At 38.8% G+C, this 16008-nt stretch overlaps 1 protein-coding gene across 7 annotated transcripts in view; it reads left to right on the forward strand.

The window, feature by feature from the left end:
* Positions 1-850: 850 nt before the first annotated feature.
* map2 (microtubule-associated protein 2) overlaps positions 851-16008 on the forward strand; it is an 87274-nt gene continuing 72116 nt past the window's right edge. For 6 of the 7 annotated variants that reach the window (XM_034109569.2, XM_071207095.1, XM_071207094.1 and 3 more), the window contains exon 1: positions 851-921. The gene's annotated coding sequence lies outside the window, so the exon portion shown is untranslated. The remainder of the gene's footprint in view (positions 922-16008) is intronic. The other variant, XM_071207093.1, reaches the window with a different exon arrangement.

The raw sequence follows: 16008 nt of genomic DNA on the forward strand, positions 1-16008 counted from the left end.
GTGCGATTAATTTGCGATTAATCGCGATTAACTATGGACAATCATGCGATTAATCGCGATTAAATATTTTAATCGACTGACAGCACTAATATATATATATATATATATATATATATATAAAGTACAGTAACTACAACTAGCTAACGTTGTAGCCTAGTGGACAAGTTGCTGTTAGCTGACAGTAAGGCACTACCTGTCCATCAAAGTGACCACGCCCTAATTTATGCAAAAACGTTAAGACCTAATATAAATAAAAGGGTTGCGTTATAAAACAATCCACTCACCAATTCATAATCATGAAGGTGGAATCTTACTATATCCCGAATAATTAGTATTGGATCCAGGGGCAGAAATATGTTTCTTCCTGCTGTAAAGTTGGGCCTTTTAACATGGGGTCTATGGAAATGTATCCTTTCTGCAGTCATCGCCTATCGGCCAATAGATGAACTGCAGTTTGTGGCACTTTCTTATTGGCCTCCCGGCTCTGCCCCAGAGTTTGCGGCTTGGTTCCAGTGCGACTGTTGGCCAAGACGCAGGAGACGTGAGGCGACACAACGGTCGGGTCCGTCTGTGTGAGTTATTTGGTGTCAGCTTGGTGTGTCCCTACTCCCTACCTTAAGCTAGCTGGCTCTGCTGCCCAGGTGAGTAGTGAGTCAGCCAAATATTAACTTTACAATTGCCTTTTGAGTTACATTAACATTATTACAATTGCATTTAATTCTCTTCGATTACATTTATTTACAGAATGTTTGTGTATTTTTCTACTATTTCAAGAAAACGGGTGAAGCACAACACCGTAATTACAAGCGCAAAGTAATAATGTAACGGCGTGACTACTACCTCCATTACGGTAAATGCAGCCTGCGGAGCCCCTGTGTCCGACAGACCCGGAGTTGCACTGAAAGACACTGCGCCTAACAGGTAAGAAATCACACTTCTTTATTTTCCTAACAGCTTGGTAAAACAATAGTATGAGGGCAATGCATCAACAAACGATTGTGATGTTGTCGGTCAGAGGGAGCATTTTCACCCGACTGTGACCATTTTAATCCTTGAAAGCATTCAAGCTGAAATGATGGGGTGCCCCTCTCTGTGTGGATGGAGAAAGGACGCATTGTTTGTCTACAGGAGGACTGGATCTGGGTTTTTATGAGTCTTTTCTGTGTAATTTTTGTGTTTAAAGCCATGGTTAGATAAGCAGTGCTCCGGAATTTGGTCTGTTATGAAATCACAGCTGAGCAACAGATCTAAGAAGCACATATGGGTAATTGATTTTTTTTAGATATTATCGGTTTATTACGCAATTAAATGTTAAAATGAGTGGTTGAAAGGATACAATCTGCATGGTGCCACATAAAGGATCTACCTATTGCGGTCACTGCGGGAACTTGCCTTGCTGCGGTGGCAGTGCAGGACTTCCAAGCTATAGCCTACTACGCCTATAGAACCCTATGGAAATATATTACATGATGTGATTCTGAAAAAGATGTTGAGAATATGCACATTTTTAAATATAATGGTGATTTGAAATCTGATCAAGTCTGCTTAATGAGAGAGAAAGAGAGAGGGTGGCAAATACAGGTGCTGAGTCATATTGGCTGCTCTGACTGATTACACAATTTAAAACCCAATATGTGCATGTTGTCATCATAACCTTTCTTTTATGTAAGGAAATCACATTTTCTCTTGCAATTGATGAGGTCTATTTGATTTTATTTGAATAAAGCCAACACAGCAAATGCAGCTAAAGCCGTCTGGGCTGTTACACCTCAGAGCTCTTTTACCTCATACTGAATGGTTATATATTAGAGAGTTTAAACATGATCTATGTCGTCTTCAGTGCATGTAGGCTTCGATTCAATACATTTACATAAAGGGGCTGGCTATTGATTTTACTCTGTCATGTCCACTTGCCTACAGTGTGTGCAGATACATTTAAACACATTATGCATTCAGGATGAGGCTGAAGTGCATTGAGTCATGGTCAGGCAAGCAGCTTGAAGCCCCTCCTCACCGAGGGAGTGGGCTCATATTCCTGGCTGGTCGTCTATCGGCATCTATCATTTCACCAAGGTCTGCGTTTGGCCTACTGTAAGTGTTAGCTACAGGCGCAGATTCAGCTATGACATGATTATTGGTCTAACTCTAATGCATGCATCTACAGTATCTCGATTTTATGGAAGGACAAAGTAGAGACTAGCAGCAAACAATAGAGATTCATCTCTGTAGATCGAAAAATATCTTCTGCTTTGTCTTGACGTTATTTGTCTGCGATCTACATATACATGCTTAACATAGCATTCTGTAGCCTATGTTTCTCACCATCCATAGGTGATTAAGTTAAACCTCTAATGTCCATTAACAGTGGCCTCTTGCAACTCTATGACTTGGCGTGTGTATGTAGGCCAAAATCACTCCTATAAGGGTTATTTCTTATTTCTATCTGGATTTTGAGTTTACAGATTGTGTATAAGAAAGAGTTTAGAGATAAAAAGGTGCTTACCGCTCTTTTTATCAACGTTCCTATTCTCTTTCAAAGGGATTTTTTGGAATATCATCCTAAAAATCCCTTTGAAAGCACATAGAATATAGAATAGTTGATTTTCACATTTGTATTTGATTAAAACTAAATATTAATCAGATGCAGAGTCGTCTGCTGAAAGGGCAGATGTCAAGGTGATACATGGGTGGTGGTGCATACTTTAGCTGACAAATCACTGCCTCTGGTTTGTGTCGACATTAAGAGGTTAAATTGAAAGGCTCAGTCAAATATCAGGGAGAGGAATCAGAAGATTTTCCAGAGCGCTGTGTGGTGAGGTGCTGTCTTTTTCAGTGCCTTCCTTTTCTCCTAGTGTTTTTTATCAATTCCAAAGGAAATATTTTGTAGTAGGACTACATTAGGAAAAATAAATGGGAAGAAACATTTATTGATTCTAAATCAGAGCTTTGAAAGTAATAGACTATTTTGTTGGTGCTAGTTAGGAGCCTTGTGGCAGGGTTTAAGACCTACTGCAGGAAATACTGGCTGGGTCCAGGGTTACAAAGAAATCATGTAAAATATGACTACTACATCATACCTTGGATCATTGTGTCAGGGAAACATTTATCAAGTTATTATTCATTATGTTGATTACAGTGTGCTGTCAGAGTGAACAGGTAGCACTGCAGCAGGCCAGTACACTGTGCGGTGCAACATACTGTAGGTCAGCTTTACATAAGCCTTGTGTTGGTGAGCAACCTAATCCTGATTCCTACAAAGATACTTAGTCAGCCTGAGTGAGCACGCGCACACACACACACACACACACACACACACACACACACACGCACGCACGCACGCACGCACGCACGCACGCACGCACGCACACACACAGTCCCAGCTTGTCACATTCAATGATTGAGGTAATACTCTGTGTGTGTTTGTGTGAGAGACCGAGGATGTGAGAACAGCTCTTTGTTTGAGAGAAGAGACACTTGGTGGGAGCCTTGGCTGCAGCTTCAACACATACTCAACCTGGCATGTCTGCCAACTAGCTGCCAATATCTCCCTCTCTCTCTTTCTAAGTGCAGTATTCCAGGTTTTGGGGATATTAGCCCATTGGTCAACCTGCTTATGAAGTAGTGAAAATAAGCGCCTATGCTTTATTCTCTTTACGTGTCGACTAGTGCTGCAACAAACAATAATTGTATTGATCTACTGAATGACATGTTACTGTTTGGTCTCCAATGTCTAAAAATAATTTAAAACCCAGCAAATCATCATCAGACCATCTGAAACTATGGCTTGTTTAATATTTTTACTTCACAAAATGTTTATCCAAATAGTCATAGTTACTGTAAACAATTAACTCCCTTGTCGTTGCACTTGGTGGCGACCTCTCTTTCCAAGGCTAACACAGACTGTACAGGGGCCATAACAACTAGCATGTTGTTGAAAGTGCTTGGCCTTTTACAGTAGCTGGCTGCTTGTATTCAGTTTTATGGTGGAGGGCAGAGGGCCAAGGATACCTACATGGTTACAGTTTAATGCCTCCAACAAAGATACAGTAAGGTCAGGCTCAATGGCCAGTATGCAGTACAGTAAACAGTAATACATTTTTTCGAGTATGTTCTTAACATTGTGTCTAACATGTTGATTCATAATAAACAGGTATTGAGACGGTTACTTTGTTAGATTATGGACAGTTACAGAAGAGTAACCATTAGCTGGTAGATTCAGTTATGCGCTCCAGGGCACGGCAGCTCACAGCTGTTAGAAAATGTAGTCTCGTAAAAGACTGATTGTCATAAAGGATTTAACATTACATCATATTCATGGGTTCGGTGTTACTCAGTGTTGAAAATTAAATTCACATGTGATGGGTTCAAGATATGGTGATGCCTGGCTCGCTCTTTTGAAAGAATGCACTAAACTGTTTCCCCAATCTATACGGGCTTCACTGAATGTCATTCATTGAGATTTTTGAATGAAGTTTGAATGTTTTTCAACATCACACACACACTAAATCCTTGAACAAAGTGATTCATCAAATTGTGACGAGTACTAGTTATTTTTTCATTCAACATTCTTTAATGAATATATCTTTGTAAGTTTTGTTAGATTCATGCTTGATCGCTTTGTTTATAGCCTAGAAATGCTTGCATCCCTTAATGTGCATTGAGCAGGAAACAGGGTAAAGTATTCTCTAAACTTTTCTAAACGCTATTCAAGTATGAAATATGATATTTTGTTAAATAAATTGTGTTGACAAATGTATAAATAACAACATATGCATTTTTAGATGGCCTTAGAATCTTCTTGAGTTATTGGAAATGTTTGGATCATACATTCCTTTTACATCCTACCACTGTACTATTCTATACATAGTTAAATACTAAATTAATTGTATTAGTTTAGCCTTATATTTATCTTCATTTGTTCATAAATGTTGGATTCAAGCACACTCATTTGACATTATTGACCATTAAAGGAGCATTTTAGCTTGAATGGCAACTTTTAGAGAGAAGCTTTGAAGTATCCACAACAGCCTTTCTATCTCCATTGAATAGACAACCTTTCAACTTTCATATTTTACCTATGAGACGTTTTGCACCTTTACCGTCATTTATTTTCTGATGGGTGTTCCATCATTAAAGATGATAAAAGGTGTGTAGTAATCCTTGATCACCTGTAAAATACTGATGGCCTGAAGAAAGCTGACTTCAGTTGTTTTGTTCTTTAGTCCTTTCTGGGAGTTACAGCACACTGACAAGTCTAAGCTAAGTCATTTCCATGTTTGGCTATGGTCCAGAACTGGTATGGCTGACCTCCCCTGACCTCCAGCTGATGGATATGGACTTTGTCCACTGGTGCACAGCACAGTGATATGACCCGTTTTTAAGTGACTTGTTTGGCTTCTGTTCTTTAATTTGGATGTTTATTTCCCCTGAGGGACAGTTGGCCTCCAGCTTATTGACTTTTAGTTTGTGGGAGGTTGAGATCAACCGACATCAAACCCACAGTCGTCCAAATACACAGAGCCTATCCATCTTCCTGACAGCTGACCGTTCAGGAGAGACCACTTCTATTTGAAGTACTGCTGAACCTCCATGAGTGAACCTCTTCATTGATGTGGGTTAAAAGGAAGTTGTCTAAAGTATGAGCTTGACAGAGCGAGACTTACTTTCAGAGATTGAAAATGCAGTTACACAGAAACTACTGTACATTCTAAAGGAATGTAACTTTAAGTAGTCGTTTTTTCACTAATAACTTAACATAGGGATCAAATCAAATCAGGTTTTATTTATATAGCACATTTAAAAAATGTTTTTGGTTGAGCCAAAGTGCTGTACATGTAATAAAAACACTTACTACTACAATAACAACAAAAGACAATAATAATAATAAGCAGCAAATATAAAAACAAAACACAGGGAAATGTCAGGAGTCGTACTCAGCTCTGACTAGAAGGCCTGAGAGAAGAAGTGAGTCTTCAGTGAGGATTTGAAAACATTTGAGGGTACAGGATGTACCTAAATCGTATTTTTTTTTAAATGCTGCTGTTTGGGGCTATTAGGTCTAGTCAGCTTGGAAAGTCCATAGGTGAAGCTGACTCGCATCTCTGGTCATAAGATGAACTGCACCCTACCTCCCTGCACTTTCGCCACACTCTCTTTCCCTGCGGTTGAGGCTCAGCTTCCCTGTTCCCGGAACAAATGTTAATCAGGATTACTACTAGGTGTTTTTAAGGGTCTGTGGCGATATACGCAACCCACCTTGACACAGACACCTTCATGTTTATACTTGGGTGTGTGACCTTTTTGCAGTGCCATCACAATTCATACATGAAACATAAGTGAGGGGTTTATAGGATGCAATGATTACATTAGAGCCACAATCTCTGCTCCCAACAGCACACCGATAAAGCTCATAGAAAAACATGTGTGGGCTGAACCAAGAAAAACACAAGGGTGAGTCATAGCTCACCGATCTATAATGTTGTTTCTCCTCTCCTCACCTCTTCTCTAGGAAAGTATGCATGTGTCTTGCATCAAGGTGGTTGTTCTGTGTGTATGTGTTCAGTGTTACTGTGCACTACCACTGAGTCTGTGTGTGGGAGAGTATTCTTTTGTGTGGGTATCATTTACAGTTTTGTATGATTCTGTTACATATAAGACTGTTAACAGAAAATAGGAAAACATCTGTCATTCTTCTAGAGATCTTATGTGTGATGTTTAATCAATCTCCGGATATATTTCATGACATTGTGCTTTAATTTAGTTTTTTTGAGCCTGCTTCAACCGGTTCTGTTGAACAAGTATGTTCCTCAATTTTGCCGAATGCCTTTTTACAAGCTCCATGAAGAGAGTCTGTGTACATAGATTTCTATGTACACATAGAAATGCAGTTAAATGGCCTGTTAGTTGGAGAAATGCAGTACTGGGAACCAAATCTCAGGAACAGGACTAACTTGCATCTTTTACATATTAAATGGAAAATACATCCGTGAAACAAACTGCATTAAAACTCACCAAGCCATTTTGGTTAGGTATTTCCACTGTTCCCCAACTCACTTGAGAAAAAGTCTGCTTTACCCGGCTTTCTGTCTCTATCTGCCCATTTAGGAAATAAGTTGTGTGGCTCACATTCTTCAGAGACAGACCATTTATTTTGTTGAATTAAAAAGACCAATGTCAGCCAGAAAAAAGATCTATATTAGCCTCACACACCACACCACACCACATATGGGAAGAGGCTCAAAATGTTAGAAACAACTAAGATTACGGGCCTCTTCTGGATATTTCAACAACTCTTACCGTTAACTTTTATATGCCAACAATAAACGGTATTAAACCAATCCTCCATGGTATTCTTAAGTGTGTGAGCAGTGCAAAATATAGGACTCACCAGGCTCATTATCAGGTAACCCAAACCCTGTGAGTTGATCCAAAGACAGCCATCTTCCCACCCAGTGCCCATCAAATTCCAACCACCCACCAGTTCAGTTTTAAAAATGAAATAAATATCAGTGGCTGATCACACATTTCCCCAAGCCTTTTCTGCATTTCGCTCCATCAGGAATTCATTATGCACTAATGACAGGCCTCACAATCTGATAGCACAGTACAGCTGCCGTCCGAGAGATCTTGTCAATCAAAGTGTAATAATCTATGACAGAGCTAAATGGAAAAGAGTTTCCCAGAGGTCCCTGATCGGCTTTCAGGCAGGACCCAGCAGAATTAACTGGAACTGTATTAGGCCTCTCAGATGTACTGTTGTGGGCTGCACTTTTTGTCTGGTATTTCATTTGGTGTGGTGTTTTATGACATCTTTACAGTTTTGATCTGAAGAAACATTGGGTTACATAAATCTCTTTGTTTACAGCCCCTGGCTGGATAATTGCTTTTGCATCACTTTATTGAAATGCTTTAATATCACGGCTCATCCTTCCATCCTACTCCTCTTAATGGCTTGTCTTCATGGAGCACGGAGGTTGACGGTAACACCCTCCAAGGTCTGCAACACACACCAGGCAGGAGATGAAAGCTTTTCACACCTGCATTTAGATAAAGTAGGTCTACTTAAAACATGATATTCAATTCTAAGCCCAAGATGCGCCTATGGTATTTTAAAAGTCAATGTATTCCCTCCAGAGTTAGACAGAGGCATTTAGTCACATGGGAAACAACAGGGGGTAAATGAAATGTCACTATGCTCTATTCTAGATGATCATAATGTCAGCTGTGTAGTTGTAAAACAAATGAGATGAGGATTATGTATAGTCTCGATTCTAGGGTCAATGTCACCTGAAAAAGTGAGGGTACTCATAGTCTACGTTTTGAAGAAAATAATAAATCAAACATGTTTTTTATACCAGAGATATGATTTAAATCAAGCTAAATGCTTTATTATAAATGCAGTGAAGCTACAAAAATAAATGAATCAATAAAATGCTGCGTCATTTGTCCCTAGTCGATATCTACATTCAGATTTTCATTGCCTGCCTTGCTGGCTTCCCCAGTTTTCCCACCACAAGGAAGTGTCACCAGACGCTTTGTAGTGTGTGTGATCTGCACTTCTTGTTGTGGGCTCTGTGGAAATTCAGTGCGTACAGTTTACAAGTTTAACACAAGAAAGGAACATGAATTATTCCATCGAGGTTTTGAAGTGTTGCGTTTCATCTTTTCAGCAGTCGTCTTTGGAGAGGCATGTCGTCTGTCTTATAGTTATGTCATAAACACTCTTGCCTACACTCAAGCAGACCCACACACATTCATACTTGCATACTGTATGCACAAATACACAGACATCCCTTGGCATTAGAATAGATGACTAGATGATGTAACAATCAGATAGTTGCTGAACCCTTTTGAATGCTGAGTGTCATCGCATGTGTTACATTAGACTTCCTTTTCCTGACAGACCAATTCCTGTTTAGAGCAGGATCCACACTACAGCTGCAACAAAAATGATTTCATTTGAAATGTATCTGCCGTTTATTTTTCAGATTTATTGAAAAAACGCCCAGTCCTTCTTTAAAGTCGAATATAATTTAAATGTCTTGTTTTGTCAGTCCAAAAACGATACCTTTACTCTGCTATAAAACTGAAAAAAAAAACAGGTAATCTCTATAATTCAGAGGCTGAAAACATTTGTTGCTCTAATCCACACTGTCATACCACAGTGGCACTTTCTAAGATGACCTGTTGGTTGACTCTTTAGGGGGGGATAATCTTTAGCAGCTCTTTCTTTTAGATTTTAATCTTTGACCATCTGCTCTTCCCAATCCCTATTTTAATCATGCCCTACCTCACACAAAATAATCACCTCACTGTACTTACAGTATGCTTAAATGCAAATGGAGTTGCCGCTGTAAACAAAGTTATTTAAAAAAATATATATAGTTATAAGCAGCAGCAACCTCTAGATTATGACATCTGAAAGGAGATCATAGAGACACTGTGCTGACTACACCACCTTCCGAAGTGCACTCCAGCCAACCAAAGAAAGTAGAATGCCATGAGATTAAGTCATGTGTATTCCCAGAAAAGGGATTTGTGCAAAAGTGGTGCTGGCATTGTCCCATCATGCTCATTGCTATATCCACCATCCTACATAATCAAATAGATCAAATTAAAGGTAGCTGGACATGATCCCTTACATCATGTTACTGTCTCTAATAATAATACATTTGATTTATAAAGCACACTTAAAAAACAACGTAATCTCAAGGTGTTTCACAAAGCTATAAGGAGAAAATAATAAAATAAATATATATCTAAGGAGCATATTGAATAAAATATGGTGATATAAAAAATGTTTATTTGTTGTTATTTTAATAATGAAACACAACACTCGGGTCACTTCATTATGCGGCATAACAATGCAAAATACTGTGTAAGTAGAGCTGCACAACAAATGGTTGAAGGGCTTGGTCATGACATTTTCATAAATGTTCATATAAAAACAGTATAACCCAGTCATTCATTTGCCCCTACTGACTTTCACCTGTCTTAACACAATGTGAACGGGGATACAAAAGAACCTGCACACAGACCAGTGCTGGCAATACAATGGTAATTAAATTACTAAGATTATTAAGTATTTAGAGCTAGTTTATATATGATTAAGTGTACATGGGAAATTACAGGATTACACCAGGGGAACAGGATTAATGTACAAGCAGATCACACACACACCCTCGCACTCACAATTGCCTTTTGAAGGTAGGATATATCTTGGAGGGAATTTAAAGATATGGAAAAGGATTACATTGGGTAAATGTAAGAAAATAAGATGTTAAAATTAAACCTGCAAAATCCTTTGTATTGTCACCATGTTTCATCGCTAAGAAAATAAGAAAGCCGTTCTAATTAATGATGTGGGATCAACTGGAAGAAGTTCACATCCATCCTGACGCATGGTCCATTTTGATCCTAGTGGTCTGACCAACAACAAAGGCTTCCAACAGCTGCTGAAATAATTTATTATCACGACTTGTAGCTTTCCCCACTGGAAGCCGTTAAGTCAACCACACCTATCGTACACCCGCACAGTAACGCTTGCTGTTCTTTTGTAGTGTCCATACCATGTGCCCCCTCCCCTGTCAGCAGGCACGCCTTCTCTGTGATTTGCTCATTGCGGTGTTCTGCTGTGTTGCGTCACATGGGTTTACATTCATATCTCTTGTTTTCATCAGCAGGGGCTGGATGGATGATGAGAGGGATAAAGGAATCCTGGAGAAGGAAGTGTTTACAACCTGTCTGCTCTTTCCTTTTCCTGTATATGTAGTTATTTGTTGCAGGGTATTGCCTGAAAAATGCAAGGATAGATCAGCATGATCATGCTCCCTCTCATTGTTTTCTGCTCTGTGTATATTCATATATACAGTACCACCAACTGTGTGTTTGCTCAGCCATCCCTTTTGCTTCCATGGCAACCTGGCCCCTAGTAATTCAACTGGGATGTGGAGATAATGACAATAATTATTGCTCACTATTGGATGGTTTGCATTTGTTTTACATGTACAAAGTTAGAAGGAAAGCAACAACTCAAGATGACTGACCAGTTGACAACGTCATTTTTATTAGCAGCGGAGACAACGTTGAGTTGTTTCCCCTACTGGAAAACCAATACTGATACATGATGCCAAATGATTAAACAACAGTAATTATATGAGCTCTGCAAGGCATTCCCACTCTGGCTCATTAAGGGGAAGAGGGGGGGGGGGGGGGTCCTCAGCTGAGTCATCAACATCCATTGTTTTCTGAAAACCTTGTCCATGTCATTTAGAGCAAAACATGAAATGTGTGTTAGAACACAACGTATTGAACTTTGAGCTATGTATGGAATTTATATTTTGACTCTAATACAGTTTTTTGTTTTGTTTATTGTTTGCTTTTGGACATGAAAAGGAGGTAAACATTAGCTAAGCTTTTAATGTAATTCAAAGTACTCACAGTAATGAATTAAACATTTAATTAGATGATTGTCACTAATGTCCTCTTTTGCTGTGCCACCATTCCTGCTTTTCCCTCATTTGCCTAATTTAATCCTATTTCCGTACCGCCCAGTTCCAGCTTCTTGTTTTCTATCCGATGAAACCTATGGTGACATTGAGGGAGAATTAAAACCAAGGTCAAGTTATTGTATTTACTTGATGATCTTTGTGTTTGGGCTAATTGGATGATGTTTCAAATTACAGGGGTAAAGGTGCTGCACCATGTATTTAATGCTCAGTGTCTTTGATCACTGCTTATTGAATTCTTTTTTTAAAGCAGAACGTGTTGGATGAAGGCTGTGCTTGGACCCAAATGCTTGTTATTTCACCTGATTGTCTTCACCAGTGTCCCTTCTAAAGATATGTTCACTCATAAGGGCGTCTAAGGTTAACATTACTCTGTATAGTTTGTAGATTTTGGTCCGAACCTTCGTTCATTTCCCGCAGATAAACTGACAATGGGCTCTTAAATTACATATTGATAATTTATGTTTGGTCAAAAATATTTTCAGTCGTGGGTCGTGTTTCACTTTATCGCGACACATTTGGTCCATGCCTTTAGGACCTGGATTGTTTGCTAATGTCTCCCAGGAGTCCCCACTCCGCATCTCCACCAACGAGCCATTTCTGTAAAAAAATCCATTTTCTTCCCTGTGGTATGAACCTTCACTAAGGCTGAATCAGCTAATGCTGTTATCAGTTGCCATGGAGACTGACTGAGTTAGAGTGTTGCTGTGGAAACTGAGCGGCTTCTCATCACCGCCCACAGCAACCATCCCCACTCCCTCGAGCCGCCAGCTCCTTACAAATACACAATTATTTTCACGCACATACTCATGAACACACAGACGCACATTAGACTCCAGTTAATGTTTCTGTATGATGCATCAGCTCGGATATGAATACGATCGATAGTGTATCTTTTCCTTTAACATACACACCCTCTACAGACAGACAGAGACACTGAATGCTTTGCCAGCATTGTTCATGCATCAGAAAGGCCTACTTTAGATTGAGACGGATAGGATTATTCATTGCTCAACATTACATGATGTATGGTTTCTTTCAACCCTAGTGTCAAAAGACGCACCAGGAGCAGCATGGAAGTTGTGTATTTTGTGTTAATTTTGTCAAATTTTGAGTGTTTCGTATGATAGACAATCATGGGAGAATGATGGAGCAGGTTGAATACCACCACTCTGTAGCCAAAGCAGCTAAACAGAATCCAGTCACCTTCATTTTATTATTTACACTAATGCTTCTCATTTTGTCAAATGACCAAATATTTAGAAAATGTGAGAAGGTTAATAGGATTTATTTCATATTCACGAAGAAGTGTTTGTTTAAGATAAGAGGTACTTTATTGATCCCAAATTGGGATTTTTTTGTGCGTTGCAGCAGCATAAAAAACAACAAAACAAAACAAGGCATTGCACATAGAGTAAAGTTGCAAATTAGTAGAAATAAACAATACTAGAATTTTAACATCTCAAAATAGAATTAAAAAAGAAAATTAGTGGACCGCGAATATATAAAATCTATAAACTGACAATAAAACACTATTGGAGGGCTTTAGACACAATATAAAGCAGGATATCCTGAATTATACAACAGCATGGCGAAATAATGCTGAATATAAGGACTGTGCCGTGCTAAAGTATAAGTGCATGGCCAATGATGGGGGTTAAAGACAACATGTTGTATACAAGAACAGATATTCTGCCATGATAGCTCCAAATTTCAATTGAAATTACATTTAGTTTGTCCACGTGTAATGCTCTACACTCATCAATATTGTGAATAATGAGATACACTTAATATAAATGACTATATTCTTATATTAATGGGTAATTTAAAACAATATAAAATACAAAATGGTGACCAGAAAATGTGTGTTCTCATCCCAAGGTTTACATTGAGGTGTTGCCAAAAGACCTGCCTGCTGTTGTTATTTCAGCAGTGGTTGTGTTGCTCTCTGTTTGAGTTTCACCACTGATGGTAATGATAAAGACGCATTCAAACACTACTCTAGAGGTCCATAAAACTGGTTTGCACTCAGTCCCATATGATATTTAACGTAGGATCACTAAACACAATATTGGACTACTGTGTCAGCACAGTTTTCTCAATTAGGTTTTAGTGCTAATAATATCTCGACTGTACTATATGTAGGTCAGAGGACACATTAAGGCTGTACATAAGTGACAACATGTTTTTGTTATCGTAAGCATTTAAAAAAAAAAAAGAAGTGTAATGTGAACAGTAATAAAATATGTTTTTTGCCACGGATTTAACAATGGCAGTAAAGCTGCAACCACCTACACATCACAAACACAAGCTGTCCATATGTGTCTGCTAGTGAGCCGTTGTGAATATGCGTGTGCACTGACTGTACTATACTGTAGTTATGTGCGAGATCACAGAATGGCGAATGTTGATTTTCCTGCTGGTAGTATAATTAAGTGGTGCTGTTTATATTACAGCCCACGCTAACTCATAAAGAAGCTGTGAAAACGCTTGCTCTGTTGTAAAGAGCACCGCCATCTGAAGCTGTACAACGTCTGACGCTGACGGGGCGAGCTTCTCATGTGATGATACATATGGCGGCTTCTTTTTCACCATGGCTGTTGAGAAATGCTGCTAAGGCAGGAAGACAGAGACAAAGGAAGAGATAATAACAGCGGTGACAAAGGCAAATAGAGGAGGAAGAGAGAAAGAAAATCGGAATTCGAGCAAGGTCATTTATTCTCTGTAAAGCCTTCGTTATTACTATTTTTTCTCTCTTTTTTTTAAACACAGTAAAGAAACGAAATGCATTAAACAGGAATAGAACAGGGAGAGAAAATAGGCCTCCATAATTTGGAGTAAAAGAGGTTGTGTTCAGGGTTTTTACTCTCTCTCTCCTTTCTAATCCCCCAGTCAATTTCCTTTTCTCTGTTTCCATTTATTAATGGAAATCAGGGGTTATTTTGGTATCTGTGGTGGAAACAGGAGGTTTCAAAAACCTCTCCAAAACATATACATTCACAGTTTGGATAAGATGCCGTATTTACTGCGATAAAACATAATGTTTCACTATTAACACAAGTGTCCTTTTGAATGGTGAGATGTTTTTTTTCCTTTCATGAGGCTGATTTGAAAGGCCAATGACTTTTGTATCGACACCATTCTTTGCATCAGTCTTAAGCTTTTTGCTCTGGATTCATTCTTGTTCTTGGATTCAAGGGTTAATTAATGATATAAGAATATAGGACAGAATGTTGAACTAGGGCAGTTGATGCTAAATTAGGCCTTTTATGGACCAAGATATACAGACCCAGATATCTTTATTATTTCGAACCCCCATATAAACAATCAAACTGCCTTACATGAGACAACACCTGAATTAAAACACAAAAACAAATATCCATTCAAGGTAGAATGTTTAAGGTTTTGAACAGTGTGATAATGATGGATGGAAACCTGCGCTGTAGTTCAAATTAATGTCGCAATAACTCAAACTGCATCTTGCCTATTGCAACATAGATAAACCCTCCTGATCGTTCAGACTTAGCTTCATTTTTAAGTTATTACATCAAAATGCAAGATTAAACATTCATTTAACCAGCATGTAATTTAAACGGATACACATATTATCTTGTTGTTTATGCTTCAGCTGAGCAGTTCAGGGAAGCATCACTCAACCCCTCCCCCAGCTGAATAGAGACTGATGTGGGTTCAGAACGGACCACAGAGGCCTTGGAGGACCCAACCATCTGGCTTCTTGTGCCTCACTGTTCCAAAGAAGTGACATATAAACACACATACTGTACAACAGAGGCAGAAGTACAGTTGAAGAAGGATAAATATGGCTGCAATTTCAGTTATACAATGTTCACTTTGGGGACTTATTGAAAAGAAGTAGGACACAAGACAAACAGTAGAGCTTGCCCTGACACCTGGTTATCCCCACTTAGTGCAGCACTGGTCTGTGTGTGTCTGAAGTCATGAGTGGGGCGGACTCTTACCTTTTACTTCATGAAAGTTTCAGCTGATACTCGCTGGATTAAAAGAAATATGACATTTTACATCTTCCTTAAAAAGTCAAAAAGGTTTTCCTCTTTCTTTCCAATTACAGTTGAACTATCCCCAACTGTATCATTTAAGATTGTTTGATACCAGTGCTAATGTGATAATTGTGTTTCGGTAACACACCACAACAACCAAGCTTGGTCACCTTAGACCAAACTTCTAGTTTTAAATTGTACTACTATAAGTCTTATATTCAGTAATGCCCGGATACAAAAAGGATTACAGCCTTTCCTACATTGTTTTGGTTGTTTTCGGTCCAAATCAGGCAAGTAAAGAGCACCGCTGAGCTGTTGGGGCAACAAGACAGTCACCCAAAATAACGGAGCAATTTGTGCAAATGGTTTTGTCATTTGGGGGTGGGTTTCCTTTTGCATACTCTTATAGACGAGACAATTAACCGATTGAACTTCATATTAATTAATATTCAGACATCTTGCACCCTTGTGAGATTTCATTA

This window comes from Pseudochaenichthys georgianus, chromosome 21 (assembly GCF_902827115.2).
Source record: "Pseudochaenichthys georgianus chromosome 21, fPseGeo1.2, whole genome shotgun sequence".
Taxonomy (NCBI): Eukaryota; Metazoa; Chordata; class Actinopteri; order Perciformes; family Channichthyidae; genus Pseudochaenichthys; species Pseudochaenichthys georgianus.